Source organism: Malania oleifera, chromosome 9, assembly GCF_029873635.1.
Source record: "Malania oleifera isolate guangnan ecotype guangnan chromosome 9, ASM2987363v1, whole genome shotgun sequence".
NCBI classification, from domain to species: domain Eukaryota; kingdom Viridiplantae; phylum Streptophyta; class Magnoliopsida; order Santalales; family Ximeniaceae; genus Malania; species Malania oleifera.
In genome coordinates, this window is record NC_080425.1 from 49,743,747 (window position 1) to 49,765,469 (window position 21,723).

Here is a 21,723-nt window from a genome sequence, read left to right on the forward strand (position 1 = left end):
GAAAAAGTCAATCTCTAGGGGGGCTTATCCTTTATGTCTTGTGTAAGCTACAAAACCTAGATTTATATCTTCCCACTTGATGTCTATAAAATACAAGAGCAAAGACTAGTTGTCAAAGGAAGTCCAGCAAAAGAAGGAAATATAAGTTTTATAAACTTAAAATTTGATGTTAAAAACTCAAGCAATGAATGAATGGCTCAACAGTACCTCACAAGGTGTCATAGTCGCTATGGTTGTTCTCTCAATGCTCTCAAAGAACCCTAAGTGTTACAAATTATGTGTAAGTGTGTTTTTAGCCCCGTGAAGTACCATGTAAATACTAGAGTTTATATTGCAGTATTAACCCGAACAAACCACTAGTCAACGACCTAAAGTAATATCAGTTGTCAGGCATGTTATGTGATCTTTTCACAACTAATTTACTACATTATTAGTGAGCATAACGAAATCATATAACTAAAAAGCTTATGCATGTAACATTAGGTTATATAGGTGTATGTAGAGGGTATAAAATATGTTAGCATAGTTTTAAAATTGTGTCATTTTTGTGCATGAATGTGCCATGCAGTGTGCCACCCCCTACCCCCAAATTAGAACTACAGTGTCATCTTTGAAGTGTTGAAAGAAAAATAGAACTTGGGCAAGGGATAGGACAGTGCATGGTGCCAGTAAGAACAAATAGTGTACCTGCAAAATATAATACCAAACTAGCAAGCATGCAGAGATACCATGTAGTACAAAATACCAATGCTAGCCAAAAGCACCATGTATATGTCATTAGTATCAACAGTTGGTACAATGATGGAGAAGACATTGTGGTGAGTGTGGATTGCTACCAATGACAAGGTTGAAAGGAGAATGATGAAGTGGGAAAAGAGTCAAGCATGAAAGCTTGTTTTAAATAACATTGCTGAGTTGTCGACTAGGGCACACATAGTTCGGTGCTAGTCGTGGACATGGTTAACCCTCTCGAATAATACTAAAATTTAGCACAATGCAAGGGTTGGACCTAGTCTCCCAAGCATATGATGGTCGCCGCGTTAGCAACATCCCCAACTTATCTTAAAACCTGCTCTAAGGACTCTGACTTCTAATTAATCTATTCTAAATACTCTAAGAACCTTAAAGGAAAAGGAAAACTATCGGGTTGCCTCCTAAAAGTGCTAAGTTTACTGTCTTCAACCAGATGCATTGAAACTCAATTTGAACTCATCCTGGTTCCCAAGTAGCATTGGCTTCTCTCTTTTCTTCCTCACACTACAAGTTGCATACCCCCAACTTATGTTCAAAATTAGGGACCCGCTCATGTTTTATTATAAATTGCTCAAACGGGTCCACAAATTCAGCAGTGGTAAGGTTGTCAAGTTGAAGCATACTTTCCCAAGGGTGTTGCCATAGCATTGAAGGAGTTGCTTCCCTAACAATTTTGTCAATCACATCTTCGTCAATAGGTTGGGCGGCGTTCAGAGGATGTTGGGAAGCATTAAATATGTTCAGCCTGCATTGTTTATGGCCTCATAAGATGTCCATAATCCCTATCCTATATTGAATGCAGGCGTTAGCCGTGGCTAGGAATGGTCGTCCCAAAAGGACAGGGATCAGGTTTGTGGAATTCTTCATGTCTAAAATTATGAAATAAACAGGGTAATGTAACTCTCCCACCTTGACTACCACATCTTCCACCACACCCCGGGGTTGCTTAAAAGATCGATCAGTAAGGCATAAAGAAATCGGGGTGGGTCGCAACACTCCTGGGTTAAGTTTTTGATAGGCTGAGTATGAAAATATGTTTACACTTGTTCCTTGTTGGCCTAACTAGGCTTTCAATCTTGTTTTGATGATAAAAAAAATAAATGACTTTTTAACATGTGTTGTTGAGTGGTTTTATTTCAAGACCAAGCCAAAGGACACTCATGGTTAATCAGGGAAGCAAACTATAAATCAAAGACAATCAAATGAAAGCTTCCCATAATATTGAAGAAATAAAAGACACATAAAGAGCTTAAAGGCTTGGCAGGACTTGAAGTAAAGATTAAACCTCAAGAGGCTGTAAGACGTAGTAATCAAGGAGATCATGCTTAGAAGAATGTTTGTAAGTACTTCAAATTCATTACTATTTAGATATGTGAAGCTCTTTAGGATAAGACTTTGAAATCATTTCTTCTAAAACCCTTGAAAATTATTTTGAAAGAGTGGTACTTGAGCTTTTCAAAATGAACTAGAGTTTAAACATCAAAAATGAAAAAGAAGACTGGTCAGCCGACTGACCATTTTTTAACTAGGATTAGTTAGCTGACTAACTCCCTAGTCTATCCAGCTAACTGACTATTTTGAACATAGTTGAGTCAGCTGACTAACAATTTATCAGAATTAATTTTTTGAGAGACGGAATGGTGTTAGCCGCCTATCCAGCTAACTAACTAGTTCAAAAATGACCCAGTTGAGTGAGTCAGTCAACTGACTCTACGGAGATTTTGAATTTCGAACTATACACGAAGTTTTTCAAAATTAATTCTATGATTTAATATCTTTTGAAAATTTACCTAAATACTCCATGTTAAATGAGGAAACTTTTCTTTAATAAGTCTATAAATGCCTCTCTTACTCAATGAAAATATACGATCAAGCAAGACATGATTTCTACACTAAAGTTCTTCTAAAGCTCATACTTGCTTACACTTTTGTTGTGGGAAACTCTACGAAATTCCTGGTTGATTAAAAGGTTGTGGTTCTGATTTGCAACTAAAATTTCTATATCAATAAGAAAGAACCATTAGTGACTTCTAAACCTTGAGTTTCATATTTTCTATTTAGTTTTGGTTTTGAAGTACGATTAGTGATTTAACTTGTACAACTTGCTATGTGTTTGAGAGTGTTTTTTTATGCAGATTTTATCTTGTATTCTTGTAGATTGTGATGATTTCAGGATTATTAGATCATTGGCTAAGCGAGGGGATATCACTTAGAGAGGTGATGCTCTAACCTATTTGAAGGAGTGACCGAGTGAGGGGATATCACTTGGAGAAGCGAGCTCTAGCCTACAGAAGGAGTGTGTAAATGGTGTTGTTCCACATAGCAAAGGAACTAATTTTAGTGAATCCTTTGGTGGTTTTCCAAAGGCGAGGACGTAGGCTGGGTATAAGCCGAACCTCGTAAAAACCATGGTCTCACTCTCTCTTTCCTTTGCTCTTTATTTTCAGTATATATATAAATTACGTGGATGTTTTAAATTCCTTTATCACAAACACTACATGGATTTGATATTTAGTAAACTTAAGCTTAATTTGTTTTTGGGATTGTGGAAACCGAAAGGGAGTATGTTGGTTGATCCATTCTTTGCAGAAACCGTAAGGGAGTACGTTGATTGATGAAACACTCAAAGATTCTTTAAACTAAAAGTTTATTTAACGTCTAAGCTTTTGGAAAGAGTATTGGATTGTACCTCATTTTAAGAAAGCAAATTCATTAACTACAGGGCTATAAACAAACACAAGCTGAATCTTCTATCTTAGTTTGAATATTGTGGTTGATTGGAAAATTAATTGGTTTGATTCATTGATTGATTGGTAACTTTTTTGTTTAAATACTTGTGGTTGTGGATTGAAAGTATTTATTGTGTATTTGAATAAATCAACAAGAATTAAAGAATTTATTAAAAGAAGAAAAAGAAGTTAAGGATTCTTGAAAAGAATTAAAAAGAAAATTTTTAAATCCAATTCACCCCCCTCTTGGGACTACACCATAGTTTTCACTCCTAATTCTAGAAGGGCCCCATCAATGGTGTAATTGCTGGGGTATTTTAGTTTAGGAATAAGGTGCTTTAGTATTATGGAACTCGTATACTCAGTCTGCTTAACCAAACCACCTATGTGCACCCTTGATTCTATCCCCTGCATTGACAAGTCCCTAAGGAATTTTATGAACGCAAGTGATTACTTAATGTCATCAAGGAGAGGCTTATCCATTCTCACTTATTTAAACATGTCCTAGATGGACTCAGTGGAAACCTCTTTCCTAAATATAAAGGGTGCAAGTGGGGCTGCCGAATGTGTCACTAGGTAGCCGTGAAAAGTCCTATGGGGGGCGAAGTGAGGTGTGGTCCTTCTAGTGGTAGGCGTGAGACTCAATGGTTTTTATACCCGACTAGAGGAATAAAAAGTGCATGAATGAGCATTGAGTGCTTCCCCGTGCTCAGCTACTCCTTGGCTTCTTCAGTTGTCAGCCTGCCATTTTGAAATGTGGTTACCACTTGGGCCTGCTAAGAATATGATGAGGGGTCAGCATCCAGCTCACATTCTACCCCATATTGTCATTTAGGATTTACTATAGGCTGATTTGGCAACTTGCCTTCATCTCTCCAACCCAAGGTGGCAGCTAGTTGTCCCAAAGTAGCTTCTAACTTTGCAATGGATTGAGAGTGAGAGTGAAGGAGTTGCCAATCTGCTTGGTGATCAGCTTCAATATTCTTAAGGGACCTCAGCACCATCTCTTAAAATGTGTTGTACTTGGGTTGCGAGGGAGACAGCTGCTAGGTGGTTGAAAATCTAGGGGCTAAATCAAGATGACTTTGGAGATTTTGGTATGGTCGTGGAGGCAAGGCATTCGAGAATTGTGGAGGTCTTTGGACTTGAAAAACCAGAGCTTGCGACCTCCACGAGAAGTTAGGATGTTGTTTCCACCCAGGCTTTTTGTGCTTGAATACGAGTCATTAGAGGGCTTATCATACTAGTTGTGTACGAACCCGACCCAATATATGTAGATTGACTAAATAGCGAAAGGGTAAAAAGGTAAATTTGGCAACCTTCATTAATGAAGCAATTGTTCTCGTCAACGAAGGCCCTCGTACTCTTTGTCACCAAAATTCATAGCCTTGTTGACTAAGAGATACCGAACGTGTTGTAAAATATCAGAATAGGGTTCATCACCGAAGGAGGTGATTCACTGACAAAATATATGGATGATTCGTCAACGAAGGCGCCATCTCATCGATGAGGTTGGCCAGGTCAAAGGGGTTATAAATATCCTATTTCATTGCTTCATGGCTAAGTAAGCTAAAATTCTCTCTCTCTCTCTCTCTCTCTCTCTCTCTCTCTCTCTCTCTCTCTCTCTCTCTCTCTCTCTCTCTCTCTCTCTCTCTCTCTCTCTCTCTCTCTCTTTCTCTCTCTCTCTCTCTAAAACTAGAGGGATCTTTCTCTCTCTTTCTCTCTTCGATTCCTTGCTATTCATTTCTTGATTTGACGATCTGATGTTACTGTGTGGATCAAGGGAGGAATCTCTTCGAGAATAGTGGACCAAATCTTCATTTTGAGAATTTTTGGGTTTTGACCCTAAAACCAAGGTAAGGGTCGATTTTAGTTTTGTTTCAATTTATATGTAGTAGTAAGAATTATAGTGAAGTATAGTTCTTGGATGTTTAGGTTTTGGTGTCTCAGTTTGTAGTTTTGGAGCCGTAGAATTAGTATTTTGGTATTCGGGAAAAGGTAAGGGGTTTCTATTTATATCAGTTTATTTTTGAAATTGGGATCGATAAACCTATAGTTTACGATCATATGTATGTTTTGGTTACTTATTTAGGAAAATCTATCGAGTGAAAATGCACAATTTCTAGGTTACAGTTTTCAAGAAAATTTGGGGGTTTCGAGTATCATCTCTATTCTTGTTGGAGAAATCGTATGTTGTATTAAAAATTGTAGTAATAAGATGATCGTACCCATATTTGTATAAAACTATATTCTTGAACTGAAAAACCATATGATTTGATGTATACTCAAATAAGTGTGGAATGAAATGTCGTATGTAAATGTTCCAAGTTTTGTAAAAATAGCTTGGGGTGGCTAATTACCATACGCTGATGAGTATAGAGACATGAGTTTCAAAATTATTCCAGATTTTGTAAATCAGTTAGGGGCGGCTAATTACCATACGCTGAATCAACTAGGGGTAGCTAATTACTGTACGTTGACACTATGTCTCGGCTAATTACTGTGGGCGAGAGTGTTCGGCTCTATATCCGAGGCTATGAAATATCGCCTCTTCTTTTCGACTAGTCACCGATGGGTGTGAGTTATATCGTACTGGCAATGATATCGTTGTGAGGCTTCAATTATTGTAGGGTATTGGGTGCTTGAGTGTGTGAAACTGACCGTATGTATTGGAACGAATTTGTGAAAAATACTGGAATTGTATTGAACTGTATTGTACCGTATTGTATTGTTTTATGTTTTACGCCGAAATAACACTTGTATGCCACACATTGATATAGCCTGCTTTCTTCCATATTGAGAGGTGTCTCACCCTAAATATACAAATTTTTTTCAGGTCGTCCTTTGGGTAGCAGAAACTAGCATCCTAGCGTCCGGAAGTGGGGGTGTCGGTTAGCTGCATTTAGTACCTGTATAAGTACGAGTTTTGTAACCGGATTTTCATGGTTGGGTTTTATAGACACCCAGAGTATGTACTAAAATTTTGGGAACATATATTCTAGTTCTATATAGACTCCGATATGGTATGATGTATGTATAGAAAGAACATTTTTCCCTACTTATTTGATGAGTATGGATATGTATGTGAATATGTATAGGGTTTACGTGTACCCCACGAGGTTGGACCCTCATTCAGTGTAGTATCATATATGTTTTAATTTATACAAAGACAGGTTAGGTTAATATATTTACACCTGGGACCCACCTGCGAGTTTGGGGTGTGACAGCTTGGTATTCGAGCCTAAACCAGGTTGTTAGGTCTTGTAGACTTGGTTATATATAGATTTGTGTACATACCAGAGTATAGGATGTAGGAATTGGGTCGAGTAGGTCAAGGGTTGTTTTGTTGCTAGACGAGGACTCATTGGTAGTATTCTGTGTTTTTCCTGGAATGACGAATTCAGTAAAATCATGGTAAACCATTGATGGCTTCGTGTCAGTGTGGTAAAACAGACCTAGACCCGTGAAAGTTGTAGTTGACATGATTAGCTTTCAATTATTGTGTTAACTGTGTACAATATAGGAAGTCTAACTGATTCCTATCCTATTTCAAAATGAAGCCCAAGGATAACAACTTGGATAGTGGTTCCGAAGGGACTGCAAATGATGAGTCTCCTTCCGTGCCTCAGAGTTTGACGAGGCAGGTTATATGGGAGATCAGATGGAGTGTTAGGATATGTGAGCACTCTCTTACGGCTACGAGTTGTACTATAGAGAGATTCACTCGCATGCACCCTCTAACATTTACGAGAGGACCCGATCCAATAATCGCAGAGAACTGGGTACAAAAGACCGAGAAGATAATAGAAATTATGCACAGTATTGACCGACAGAAGGTTCTCTATTCTACCTTTTAGTTGGTAGGAGAAGCAGAAAGATGGTGGACGGCTGAGAGTCTTCTTGAGAAGTAGAGAGCTAGTCCATCTGGTATGACGTGGAGCCGCTTCAAGAAGGTATTTTTCAAGAGACACTTCCTGGCTTCCACTCGTGATACGAAGGCTGATGAGTTCTCGAGCTTGATGCAGAGAACCCTGATGATGTAGAGATATGTCGCTAGATATATCGAGTTATCTCGTTTTGCGTCGTACCTAGTCCCGAACGAGTATGAGAAGGCTCGAAGGTTTGAGAAGGGTCTGAGGAAGGACATCCGCATGCTTTTGGGGATGCTGCAGATTCGAGATTTTTATGTTCTAGTGGATAAAGCCCCCATAGTTTAGACTGACCTCAAGGGGATGAGATGGTATAGATGCATAGGAAGAGGCCAGTATCTTCTGGTTCTCAGACTGGTCCTCAACAGGGGCAGTGGAAGAAGAAGAAGAACTATAGTTTGGGTTATCTCCAAAATACCAAGCGGCAGAGTTCTCAGAGGGATCCATCCTCCGCACCATGCGCCAAGTGTCGTAAATGGCAAGATGGGGAATGTTGGCCATTCTGGGGTAACTACTACAACTGTGGCAAATCGGGCCACATATCTCGAAACTGTCAAGCATAGAGGAGTGATATGCCTACACAGAGCCAGAACCGTGGGAGTAATTAGATGCCTCGGGGAAACTATCAGGCAAACACAGCTTTGAATAGAGTGTACTCTCTTACTCCAACAGATGCGGAACACGCTAGGAACATAGTGACAAGTACCATGTTATTGCTTTCGAATAGAGTTGTTGTTTTATTCGATTCGGGAACAACCCATTCTTTTATATCTGTAAGATTTGTGAAACTGTGTGGGGTTAAAACCCAAGGGATGGATGAGTGGTTGTATGTGGCTACACCAACTAGGAGTGTAACGATTTGTAGTAAAATGTTGGGAAACTGCCCGGTGGTTATTCAAGGAAGACAGCTACTGGGGAACCTAGTAGTGTACGACGTGTGTGGATTTGACGTCATACTGGGGATGGATTGGCTATTCTCTAGTTATGTGGTCATTGATTGTCGTAGAAAGGTAGTAGTGTTCAGACCTCCTAGGGAGTAGAAGTATGAGTTCGTGGGATCGTGTGTGCGCTTGACGCCATAGATTCTATCAGCTATACAGGCGAGAAGGTTACTCTTAGAGGTTGTCAGGGGTACCTAGCTTGTGTGAAGGAACCACCTCAGGATGATTTGAAACTTGAAGATATCCGAGTGGGTAACGAATTTCCGGATGTATTCCCGAAAGACTTACCTGGTTTACCTCCTGATCGTGAGGTGGAGTTCGCTATTGATTTGTTACCAAGTAAGGCACCAATTTCTAAAGCTCCATACCAAATGGCATTAGCTGAACTTAGAGAGTTAAAGGAGTAGTTGCAAGAACTACTGGACAAGGGCTTTATCAGACCTAGTGTTTCGTGCTGGGGAGCCCCAATGTTGTTCGTGAGGAAGAATGATGGGTCAATGCGAATGTGCATTGATTACCATGAGATCAACAAGATAACAGTAAAGTACCGATACACGTTGCCTCTTATAGATTATCTATTCGACCAGCTATAAGGAACGTAGGTCTTTTCGAAGATCGATTTATGATCACGGTATCATCAGGTGAAAGTTAGGACTAAGGATGTTGCGAAAACTGCTTTCCGAACGAGATACGGTCACTACGATTTCTTAGTTATGGCTTTCGCGTTGACTAATGCTCCGACGGTATTTATAGACCTAATGAACAGAGTTTTCCATTAATACCTAGATCAGTTTGTAGTAGTGTTCATCGATGACATTCTGGTATACTCTAGGAGTTTGTAAGAACATGAAAACGATCTGAGGTTGGTACTTCAGGTATTATGGGAGAAGAAATTGTATGCTAAGTTGAAGAAATGCGAGTTATGGCTGAATCAGGTCGCATTTCTAAGCCATGTCATGTCAAAGGGTGGTATCTCAGTTGATCTTGGTAAGATAGAAGCAGTAGTTGATTAGGTGACACCGAAGAGCATACAAGATGTTCAGAGTTTCCTAGGACTAGCTGGGTATTACTAGCAGTTCGTGGAGGGATTCTCTAAGTTATCTGGCCCTCTGACACGGTTAATAAGGAAGGGTGTGAGGTTTGATTGAACCAACGAGTGCGAGCAGACTTTTCAAGAGTTGAAACACCGATTGGTCACTACTCCGGTTTTAACCATCCCATATAGGGATGGTGGTTTTGTGATTTATAGAGATGCATCGCTAAAGGGGTTGGGATGTGTGCTGATGCAACAGGGCAAAGTAATTTCTTATGCTTCTTGGAAACTCAAGGAGTACGAGAAGAATTACCCTACGCACGATCTGGAGTTGGCGGCAGTAGTATATGCATTGAAGATCTGGAGACACTACTTGTACGGTGTACAGTGTGAGATCTTCACAGACCACAAGAGCCTTAGATACTTTTTCACACAGAAGGAGTTGAACATGAGACAAAGGAGGTGGTTAGAACTGATCAAGGACTACGATTGCACGATTAGCTATCACCCGGAAAAAGCTAACATGGTAGCCGTTGAGTCAGAAGTCAGAGCATGCGTTAGTATCTGCAGTAGTAGGTCAGCATCATATCAGATGGGGTCTTCAAAGTCTTGTCGTGGAGTTGGTGGATGGTAATCATCAGGCTTTCATTGCTAGCTTGGTGATCCAGCCGACATTATTTAAGAGAATTAAAGTCGCAAAGGCTAATTATGCGGAGTTAGTCGAGGTTGAAAAGAAAGTGCAACAAGGGTTGGCTGCAGACTTTAACATCTCTAAAAGAGGTGTGCTCAGGTTTGGGACAAGACTGTGTGTTCCAAACGATGAGGGGATAAAGAGGATGATTTTGGAGGAGGCGTATCATTCTTTGTATACGGTACGTCCGTGTTGTACGAAGATATATCAAGCTTTGCGTAAATCTTTCTGGTGGAGTGGCATGAAACGGGAGATTGCTCGATTTGTAGAGTATTGTCTGACGTGTCAGTAGGTGAAAGCTGAACATCAGAGGCCGGTTATAGCCATTGAGTATCCCGAAGTGGTAATGGGAGCACATCTCCATGGACTTTGTCACCGGGTTACCACCAGTACTACACGGGCAGAATGTCATCTAGGTAATCGTGGACAGGTTGACAAAATATGCTCACTTTATACCAATGAAGGTTAGCTACTCTTTCAGTAGGCTAGCAGGTTTGTACGTGCAGGAGATAGTCAGAATGTACGGGGTAACTGTGTCCATTGTTTTAGATTGAGACCCGAGGTTCACTTCTCGATTCTAGAAGAGCTTATAGGACACATTGGGGACGAAGCTTACTTTCAGTACAGCATTCCACCCCCAAATTGATGGACAGTCAGAGAGGATGATATAGATCTTGGAGGATATCCTACGGGCTTGTGTATTAGACTTCTGTGGTAGTTGGATTCAGTTTCTACCATTAGTGGAGTTTGCCTATAACAATAGCTTCCAGGCTAGTATTGAGATGGCACCGTTCGAGGCATTGTATGGTTGGAGGTGTTGGTCTCCTTTGTGTTGGGATAAGGTCGGGAAACGGCAGATATTGGGTCCTGAACTCGTACAGCAATCGTTTCATAAGGTCAGATTGATCAAGGATAGGATTAAATCAGCTCAGAGTTGGCCGAAGAGTTACGCAGATGTTTTCCATCATGAGTGGGAATTCGAGGTTGGGGGTAAGATATTTCTGAGAATCACTCCGATGAAAGGGGTGATGAGATTCAGGAAGAAGGGCAGGCTAAGCCTAAGATATATCGGACCATTTGAGGTAGTAGAATGAGTGGGTCCAGTGGCCTACAGGATTGCACTACCCCCAGTGCTCTGGAGCATCCATGGTGTGTTTCACGTATCCATGTTGAGGAGGTACGTGTTGGATCCATCACATGTGATTAGTTATGAGTCCTTAGAGATTGGGGATGCTTTGGCATATAAGAAGATACCTGTTCAGATTCTGGACCGTAAACTTTAGAAGTTACGTACCAAGGAGATACTGTTAGTGAAGGTATTGTGATGGAATCACGCGGTTTAGGAGGTTTCTTGAGAGTTAGAGATGGAAATACACCAGAAATATCCGCAGTTGTTCTGAGTAGTAGTTTTGATAGCGGAGTCAGTATGGGTATGTATGTATGTATGTAATACTCTGTTATCGTAATAGTATTACGTGGTTAGTCTCTAGGAGAGTATATGATATTGTGAGCTCCCGAGACAGTGTATGTATGTAACCACGATATTCCTCCGCCATAAGTGAGGGTATGTATGTATTTGGGATGGGGCTGCTATGCGGGTGGTCGTTGGCTCTTCCTAGAGTCGGGTATGCGTTTGGGTATATAATGAGTTGGCAAGTGAGAGATTAAAATTTTCAAGGACGAAATTTTTGTAAGGAGGGGAGGTTGTAAGAACCCGACCTGAGATATGTAGATTGACTAAATAACGAAAGGGTAAAAAGATCAATTTTGCAGGCTTCGTCGACGAAGCCATTGTTCTCATCGATGAAGGCCCTCGTACTCTTCGTCACCGAAATTCAGAGCCTCATTGATGAAGAGATACCAAATGTGTTGTAAAATATAGGAATAGGATTCGTCATCGAAGGAGCTAGTTCGTCAATGAAATGTATGGATGATTCGTCGATGAAGACGCCATCTTCAAAGAGGTTGGTCGAGTCAAAGGGGCTATAAATATCCTATTTCATTGCTTCATGGCTAAGTAAGCTTAAATTCTCTCTCTCTCTCTCTCTCTCTCTCTCTCTCTCTCTCTCTCTCTCTCTCTAGAACCAGTGAGATCTCTCTCTCTCTCTCTCTCTTCGATTCTTTGCTGTTTGTCACTTGATTCAACGATCCGACATTACTGTGTGGATCAAGGGAGGAATCTCTTCGAGAATAGTGGACCAGATCTTTGTTTCAGGGATTTTTGGGTTTTGACCCCAAAACTGAGGTAAGGGTCTGTTTTCAGTTTCGTTTTGGTTTATATGTAGTTGTAAGAATTATAGTGAAGTATAGTTCTTGGATGTTTAGGTTTTGTGTCTCGGCTCATAGTATTAGAGTTATAGAGTTCGTGTTTTGGTATTTGGGAAAAGGTAAGACAATTATGTTTATATCAGTTTATTTTTGAAATCAGGATCGATGAACTTGTAGTTTACGATCGTACGTATGTTTTGGTTACTTATTTGGAAAAATTTATTGGGTAAAAATGGGGGATTTTCGGATTACAATTTTCGGGAAAATTTGGAGGTTTCAAGTATCATCTCTATTTTTTTTTAGAGAAATCGTATGTTGTATTAAAAATTGTAGTAATGAGATAACCGTACCCATATTTGTATTAAACTGTATGCTTGAACTGAAAAATGATATGATTTGATGTATACTCAAATAAGTGTAAAATGAAATGTCGTATGTAAATGTTCCAAGCTTTGTAAAAACAGCTAAGGGCGGCTAATTACCGTACACTAATGAGTATAGAGACATGAGCTCCAAAATTGTTCCAGGTTTTGTAAATCAAATAGGAGCGGCTAATTACCGTATGCTAAATCAACTAGGGGCGGCTAATTACCATACACTGACGCCATGTCTCGGCTAATTACCGTGGGTGAGAGTGTCCGGCTCTATATCCGAGGGTGTGAAATATCACTTGTTCTTTTCAGTAGGTCACCGGTGGGTGTGAGCTACACCGTACTGGCAACGATATTGCTGTGAGGCTTCGATTATTGCAGGGTATCGAGTGCTTGAGTGTGACGACACTGACCTTATGTTTGGCATCGTATGTACTGAAACAGATTTGTGAAAAATATTGGAACTATATTGAACTGTATTGTATCGTATTGTATTGTGTTATGTTTTACGCCAAATAACACTCGTTTGCTACACACTGATATAACCTGCTTTTTTCTTTTTTTCACTAAGAGGTGTCTCACCCCGAATATACAAATATTTTTCAAGTCCTTCGAGTAGCCGAAACTAGTAGCCTAGCCTTCGAAAGTGAGGGTGTTGGTTAGCTGCATTTAGTACCTGTGTAAGTATAAGTTTTGTAACTGGGTTGTCATGGTTGGGTTTTTTAGACACCCGGAGTATGTACTGAAATTTTGGGAACGTATATTCTAGTTCTGTATAGACTCCGGTATGGTATGATGTATGTATAGAAAGAACATTTTTTTCTTCATATTTGATGAGTATGGATATGTATGTGAATATGTATAGGGTTTACGTGTACCCTATGGGGTCGGACCCTCATTCAATGCAGTATCATGTATGTTTTAATTGATACAGAGACAGGTTAGGTTACTATATTCACACCTAGGACCCACCTACGGGTTTGGGGTGTGACAAGTTGTGGGTGGCCTTTACTTCCTCATGCCCAAGCTCAAGTGGGGAATGCATGTGTGGGCAATTATAACATGTATGAGAAGGGTCGGAGCAGATTGCACATATCTCTAGACATGTCGTTGTTTGTGGTCCTAGGGAGAAGCATTGATCTAGCTTTTTGGATATGGCATGCAGAGTAAGAGCTAAGTCTTGGCTCGTGGCTAACTCGTAAACTCCCTTAGGTTTTGAAGTTGATGGATTAGGTAATCTACGAGTGGCAACCATGTGCTGCTGAGAGTTTTCAACTAGATTTTCAAAGAGAATCCAGGCCTCGTTCTCATGCTTAGTGAGGAAATTACCTCTACATGATGCATCAAATATAGACCTATCTCTTTTAGCCAACCCTTAGTAGAAAGTTTGGACTAATTGCCACTTGGGGACCTGGTGATGTGATCATTTACAAAGCAAGTCCCTAAAGCGCTCCCAAGTCTCGAAAAAGAGTTCCCCATCCATTTGTAAGAAACTTGTGATGGCTCTCCAAAGTTGGTTAGTCTTACTAATTGGAAAGTACTTTTTAAGAAATTCATATTGCATGGTGGCCCAGTTGGTCACCGAGTTCAGTTCTAAGGACGTCAGCCAATATATGGCTTTATCCTTCAAAGAGAACGGGAAAAACCTAAGATGGAGAGCATCATCACTGAAATTAGGGATACGGATGGTGGAACAAATTTCCAAGAACTCATCTAGATGCTAATAAGGATTTTCTATCAAGTGCCCATGAAATTTGGGCAACATCGCGATGATTAAAGTCTTTATCTCAAATTGTGTAGCTTGAACATCCGAAAACCGGATGCAAGACAACGATGTGTATGCATTAGGTACAAAGTAGTCCCAAAAAGGTCGAAGGTGTTGCTCTCCCGCCACTGGTAGATGGGGAGCATAGGGTTCTGGGATTTGTTTAGCGAGAACCAGGGGGTTGTCTTCAGTCATTGCTTTTAGTTCAGATGACTCAGCCTTCTTCAGATTAGAGATAGGTTTCCTAAGGGACCTACGGGATTTTTCAATCTTAAGATCTATGGGAATTATCTCGGGTTCCAAAGAAAGCAAACCGAACATACACACGTGTAAGGACATAGATTCAGACTTCAAAAACAAAAAACAAAATAAAGAAAATAGAAATTAACAAATAAAGTGAAAACAAAAGGAGATCAAATCAAAAGAACAAGGCAAGTATACTCTAAAGCGGAAGTTGGCTTATAACCGTAGCCAAGTCCCCGGCAACGATGCCAAATTTTGGTAGGCTTGAGTTCTTAACTACCAAAAATAATATTTATAAAACCTAACTATCCCAAGTTCAATAGAAAGTGGGTAAGATGGGTATCGATCCGTGGAAACTTGAAGCGCAGTTATTAAACCACTTCCAATTTAGTTTACTAAAGCCTTGTTATGAAAAAGAAGTGAAAGATGGTACTTTGCAATGGTGATCATCTAATAACTACTGGAAAGCATGTAACTAAAAGCAAATAAATCTAAACTACTGGAAAGCAAGTAAATTTCTAAGTTACCCTACTCCTACAAAGTGATACTGTAGTCCAAATCTGATGCTGGATGCCATGCTTCTAACTACACTCATCCAGACTTCCATAGAAGTACCAACAAGAGCATGCCAAAGCGGGAGAGGGTCGATCGAGTGCACAGAGTAGCAAGGGTGCACCAACAGTCTGGAGTACATTTGGGAACCGGAGTATACCTCGTCTTAATGATAACGAACACCTCCATGATTTCGTAGCTAACTACTTCCCTCTAACTAATACATAGCAGTGCTTTATCCTTATCTGCAATTTTTCATCAAACATACAGCAAGTAAATGGAAAGCAGTAAATATAAAGTAGTAAATGAAAGCATGAGTAAAAATATCATACCTTTATCATTCAAAAAGTCTGTCACTAACGCTAGAAGTACAAGAGGAGATCCTAATATACACGACTATTTTATAATGCCGCCGGTTGTCACACGCCGTCTGACACTCCATACACAAACTGAAAATACTCTCCTCATATTCTAATTTGGCTCTCAATGACTTCCTAGGTCTATCACTAACCTAAGAGAAGCCAAAGAGGAACCTAGATCTTGTGTTCGTAGTAAGTACTTATAGGCTCTAGGGTTAACAAGGGTTGTTTTACAAGTTAGGAAAGTTTGCAGCAAATCTCGCGCAGCAGATCATCGTTGTGGACCAAGTCGCTCATCTGGCATTCTTGTGTGTGTCCTAATCGGATCTTGTGGGAAGTTAGGGATTCAAATCTTCAATGTCTTTGACTTTGTCGCGCCTTAGGGTCTTAATGGTTGAGCCAATGGTCGAGATTTGCAGTATCTCGATCCTCAATAAATCTTAGTATCTCAACATAGTCACCCCGAAAGGTCTCTCGGTCGATCACTTCATTGAGACTCTCAATATTTCTTAATTTCAATTATGTCTCAATATCTCGACATGGTTGCTCCAAGGTGTCACTTGGTCGCGCACTTGGTCGAACCTTGCAGCATTCTGATCTCAGTCTGAACCTTGGAGTTTGTAGTGGAAGACTAATACGCCCCTTGTGGTTTGCTGGTTGCGCCACATGGTCGAGCATCATATTCTTGTCTATTTATGATCTGAAGCTTCTAGAACTTGGTTGAATGTCTGAATTTGAGCTTTGAACCCTCCAATTCCTCCTTGGCTTCTTATAATGCCTAACTCCATGGTTTTAACTTGTTTTTCCTAAAAAGACAAACAAACCTTGCATAGCTCTGAAATATTATAACTCTGGGTAAATACATAATAAAATAAGGATAAACAAAGGTAAATGAGGTTCTAAAATCATGTTGTTTAGGGACTCATCAGAGTCCAAGCCTCGTTCTCCTGCTTCATAAGAAAAGTACCTCCACATGATAAATCAACCATGGATCTATCACGCTCAGCTAACCCCTCATAGAAGGTTTGAACTAACTACCACCTAGGAACTTGATGGTGTTGGCATTTACGCGAAAGGTCCCTAAAATGCTCCCACGTGTGAAAAAATTGTTCACCATCTATTTGTGAAAAACTAGTGATTTAGCCTTCCTAAGCTAGTTAGTCCTCCTAATGGAGAAGTACTTTTTCAAGAATTCGTGTTGCATGGTGGCCCAGGTGATCACTTAGTTTAGATCTAAGGAATTCAGGCAATATTTGGCTTTGTCCTTCGGAGAGAAGGGAAATAACCTTGGACGGAGGGCATCATCATCGAAATTTGATATACGGATAGTGGAACGAATTTCGAGAAACTCATCAAGATGCTTATATGGATTTTCAGTTGAATTCCCAAAGATGTTAGGAAGCATCAAGATGGTTGAGGTTTTGATTTCGAACTACGCTGCCTAGACATCCAAGAATTGGATACAAGATGGAGATGTGTAGGCATTGGGTGTGAAATAGTCCCTAAGGGGCCGAAGAGGTTGCTCCTCTACCAAAGGTCAACAGGGAGAAAGAGGTTCTGGGTTTGGGTTTTGATGATGAAAAGTGGGAACCGGTTAATGTTCGACAATGACTTTAGGTTCGGAGGACTCAACTAATTCTAGACTGGAAGTAGACTTCCTAACCGACCTACGGGATCTCTCAATCTTAGGGTCTATAGGCACTAACTCGAGATCCAAAGATCGCAAACCTAGCATATAACAATTTAGCATAGAAAATCAAGCCTTCAAGTAACAAACAAAAATAAAAACAAAAGAAAATAAAAGAAAATAATAAAAATACATAGTAAACTACACTAGAAATTGGCTTTCTATTGTAACCAAGTCCCCGGCAATGGCACCAAAATTTGGTAGGCTCACCAAGGCTTGGGTCCTTAACTACCAAAGATAATATTTATGAAACCTAAATAATCTCAAGTTCAATCAAACAAGGAGTGAGTCAGGTGTTGATCTTAAGGACTCTAATGCAGTGGTTAACCAATTTAATCTAGTTAACTACGCCATAACAGGAATGAAAAGATGATGGAATTTTGGCTTTTCTATTAAACTACAAAAGCAATTAAATTGAATTAAATTATCCATGGAAAGCAAGTCTCTGGTTATGAATCCACCCTTGTTGATATGAGATAACTATGTTCGATCAATTATCCATACTAGGGTTTAAATGATCAAGCAATTCGCTCGAGTGGATAGCGTAACCAGGTTCTCACCAATCGTCTGGAGCACGATCGGGAGAACGGGGTATAGCCTATCCAGCGAACACAGATCCCTCTATAACAACCATACCTTATTATGCACGATTGACTAAATCATGGCTACGTTGTTCTAACCTAGGGTTTCATCACGACCAGAGAACTAAATAAATTAGCTACTCATGGTGCATGAAATTAAAAACAAGGTATTGAAAGACGAAATTGAAATCATGATGTAGGAATTGGTGTATTCCCAATAGGAGGGTGAACTGGAATTTTAAAACTTCTTCCTAGGTTGAACCAGATATCAGCAGTATTTCGAAACCTAAAGTCTTTCTAAACAGATTCCAATACCCACAAGAAATTTACTAAGCAAAAATCAAAGAAAGTATAGCAGGCTCTGTTCCTTAATCATTCACAATACTAAAAACATAAACATTCAAGTGCAGAAAGTTAAATTGCGAAAATTAAAATCAGGCACAAGAAACGTTATTGGGGTTCGGGCAATATTGCCTACATCCCCACCATAAGTCGCAGCTCAAGGATTCCACTAGTTACTCACTTCACGGGTGGAGCGACACCGTTAACAACACCTTACCAGGATGGTGTACCTAGTTCTCCTAACCGGGTCTAAACCAGTCCAGTGCTCTCCTAACCAGGTCTGAGCAAGTCCAAGACTATTCACAGGGCTAGTCTCCTTCTTCTGACAACCCATCAAGAACACAACAATAATTAAATGAAATATTTTTCGTACAACAATAAATGCTTCTATACTAAGCAAATGTGTACACAATATGCACAATGCCCTCACGTATGATATGAAATGAGGCTCAATGTGAGTATGGTGATTTTCTCACTAAAATAATCCTTAAATAAAAATATATATGATGGATGCTCAAGGATTTAAACCCTAACAAAATATTTCTCCAAATATATTTTTCCCAAATAAAGTGCAAAAGAATCTAGGGTTTTTGCTTACAAATGAACTTGCAAAAATAGTATGTGTGAGTGTAAGCATGATTGCAATAAGACTTTCCTAGCACAAATTATATGCGCTCAAGTCTTTCAAAGATAACTATATAAATTTTCTCTCAATAATATTTATCAATAAAATATATGGGAGATCCAATAAGCTAAATCTCAAAAATAAGTTTTCACAAACAAAGAACAAGTGAGAGTATAAGCTTTGGATGAAGAAAATAAATGCCCAAAGATTAATCAAATGCTCTCTTCAAAACGTTTTTAAAACAAGGAGTGTAAGAGAGTATAAGTAGTATGTTTTGAAAATATTGGAAGAATTTGAGCAATAAGAGGAGTATGAGTATAAAAAATTTTAGAGAATTTTTCTTAAAGATTTTTTCTAATCTCATACTAATTAAGACAAATGAAGGGGTATATGTAGATATTGCAAAAAATATAACCATTGGGGACTTATTAGGTATTTTTGAAAATTTTAATTAGGTTTAATGAAAAATAACCATGTTTAACCATGGTAAAAATTTCGCCAACCCAAGAGGTTCGGTCAACCATATTACTAAGTTCGGTTGACCGTGTCAATTTTGAACTACGGATTTGGTCGATCGTATCAGGGCGATTTTGAACCCTTCGTAGGTTCGGTCGACCATGGCTAAGGTTCGGTTAACTGCTCATATGGTTTGGTCGACCGTGGCCAGTTTGAACTACACAAACGGTCGATCGAACAATTGAGGGTTAAACACGTTCCGATTCGGTCGACCAAGGAAAATACGTTCATTTTAGAATGGTCAATCGTGAGAAGTCAACTTGTTGACTTTTGACCGATTCAGTCGACCAAGGCTTTTACACTACTAGGGATTCATTCGACCGAGACTTAGTCTTTTTGGCCAACAATGTATTCAGTCGACCAAGCTGGTTATTACTGAAATGGTTTGATTGATGAGGGCTACTCAGAGTTACAATTTTAGCCCTCAATTTGACCCTAAAAATCCAACGTCGGTCAACCAAAGTCTTTGTAAAATTGTTTTTGACCCTAAATGATTTTCCTAAAAATTTGTTGGTCCCTAGGATCTGTCTACGGTCGTTCTGAGCTTGTCAATCACATCATGCACGCAATGCATTATTACAGACCAAATTATAAACTAAATGCAATACAATAAAATTAAATGTCTTCTTCTTGATCTTTTTCTCTTCACTTGATGGAGTACACCAGGTGTATGTGCATTAAGATCCGTCTTGGCCATTATTTCTCTTAATCCTTATGTGTGTGCTGAAATATGAAGTTATTCACAAACTAAATACGCACATAAGATACAGATGCTTTGTCAGCATCAAAGCAGAGACTAGACCCAAAAGGTCAACACATGACTTGTATTGAAATTTAGAATTGAAATACAAAGCAGAAAAAAAAAAAAAAAAGTGAATTCAAATTACAACTTAAAATTAAAGAAAGCAATGTAAATTGACAAGTAATTGAAATATAATCTAAATGGCACCCAACAGTACTCGAGGTTTGTCACGGGACTAAAGATGAGCCAAAGGGGAACCCTAATCACCTATTTAAAGTTTACTTTATACCTCATAGGGTTTACAGATGATTGAATTCAAATCAAGAAAGTTTCGCCAAAAATCTCACGCAGCAGTTTCTGAACTCGATAACAATCGACTTGGTCACACCTTGGGTTCTCCTAATCGCGCCTTGGTTGAACCACTCCAGAAAATCTTCAATTCACTCTTTGTTCATTTGAAGGCTTCATTGACCTGGTCACACTTTCAAGGCCTCTTAGTCGCGCCATGGTAGAAGCATTCTGTGATTTTACTTGTGAATCAGCACTTTGGAGTCTTCTTGTCATGACCTAGTGGCCCCTTGTGACTATTTGGTCGCACCACATGGTCGAATAGGGTCATGTTGCTGTAGCTGGATCAAAGCCTTGGATGCCTAGTCGAGCACTTGGTTGAGCCTTGTGCTTCCCAATTGCTTCATTAGCTCCTTGCATTGCTTAACTCCTCAATTTAAGCTCCAATTTCTTGAAACATAAAACACACCACGTGTAACTCTGACCTATGATAAAAAGGGATAATTACAAAGTAAATGAGAACATTGCATAGGTAAATGGTGGCCTAAAATAGCACATTTTAGAAACACATCACTTTGCCCGTAAATTTATGAACATTCATGTTTAATTATTGCAAGGCAATTTTCGAGAATTAAAGGAGGGCCATACAAAGAATTAAATTCAACATTTTATGCATAGTGGGCTGATTTTAGAGGGTTCTTTTTGGAGTTGCATTCATCAATATAATTTTTAATTGTATGGGCTATGCACAGCAGCCTTTGAGGATAAAAACAGCAACATAGGGCAGTACATATACTAGAATAAAAAGGCTAGGGCAACATGTGTGTGGAGCTAGGCTAGCATAAATAATTAAGGGAAAAGGGGTGTTGTGCATGTGTGTGTGGGCTGCTGTGCAGCAGCTTAGAAAAGGGGCAATAACATGGGTCATTCGACCATGCAATAAATGGCCTATGTGCACAAGGAAGACCCAATCGGCCAACCTCTTTAGGAAATTAAGAGCATTTTAAGTAAGGGGCAGTCATAGGGTTTTGGAGGTTTTGGAGGCCATGAGGTTGTAGCAATTAAGGTGGAACAGTAGTGAGCAGCATCTGTGTTTGGCCATCCTCTCCTCTCTCTTCTCCTCCTCTCCTCTCCTTTCTTCTAGAGGTTTTAAAGCAGCCGCAGCTGGGAGTTTTGGAGTAGTCAAACCTAGAGAGGAAGCCTCCATTCGGCTTAGAATCCTCTCCTCTATTCTCCTCTCTTATCCTCTCTCTCCCTCCTCTCTTTTCTTTCTTCTATCTTTTTGTCTTTTGTTCTTTCTGTTAAATG

At 39.6% G+C, this 21,723-nt stretch overlaps 2 non-coding genes across 2 annotated transcripts; both read left to right on the plus strand.

Moving 5' to 3' along the window:
* The first annotated feature begins 14,124 nt into the window (after nt 1–14,124).
* On the plus strand, nt 14,125–14,230 carry LOC131165110 (small nucleolar RNA R71). Its single transcript, XR_009139432.1, has one exon. It is a non-coding gene; the product is annotated as a small nucleolar RNA R71 (small nucleolar RNA).
* Nucleotides 14,231–16,680: 2,450 nt separating this feature from the next.
* On the plus strand, nt 16,681–16,789 carry LOC131165136 (small nucleolar RNA R71). The gene has a single exon (XR_009139457.1). It is a non-coding gene; the product is annotated as a small nucleolar RNA R71 (small nucleolar RNA).
* Nucleotides 16,790–21,723: the final 4,934 nt, after the last annotated feature.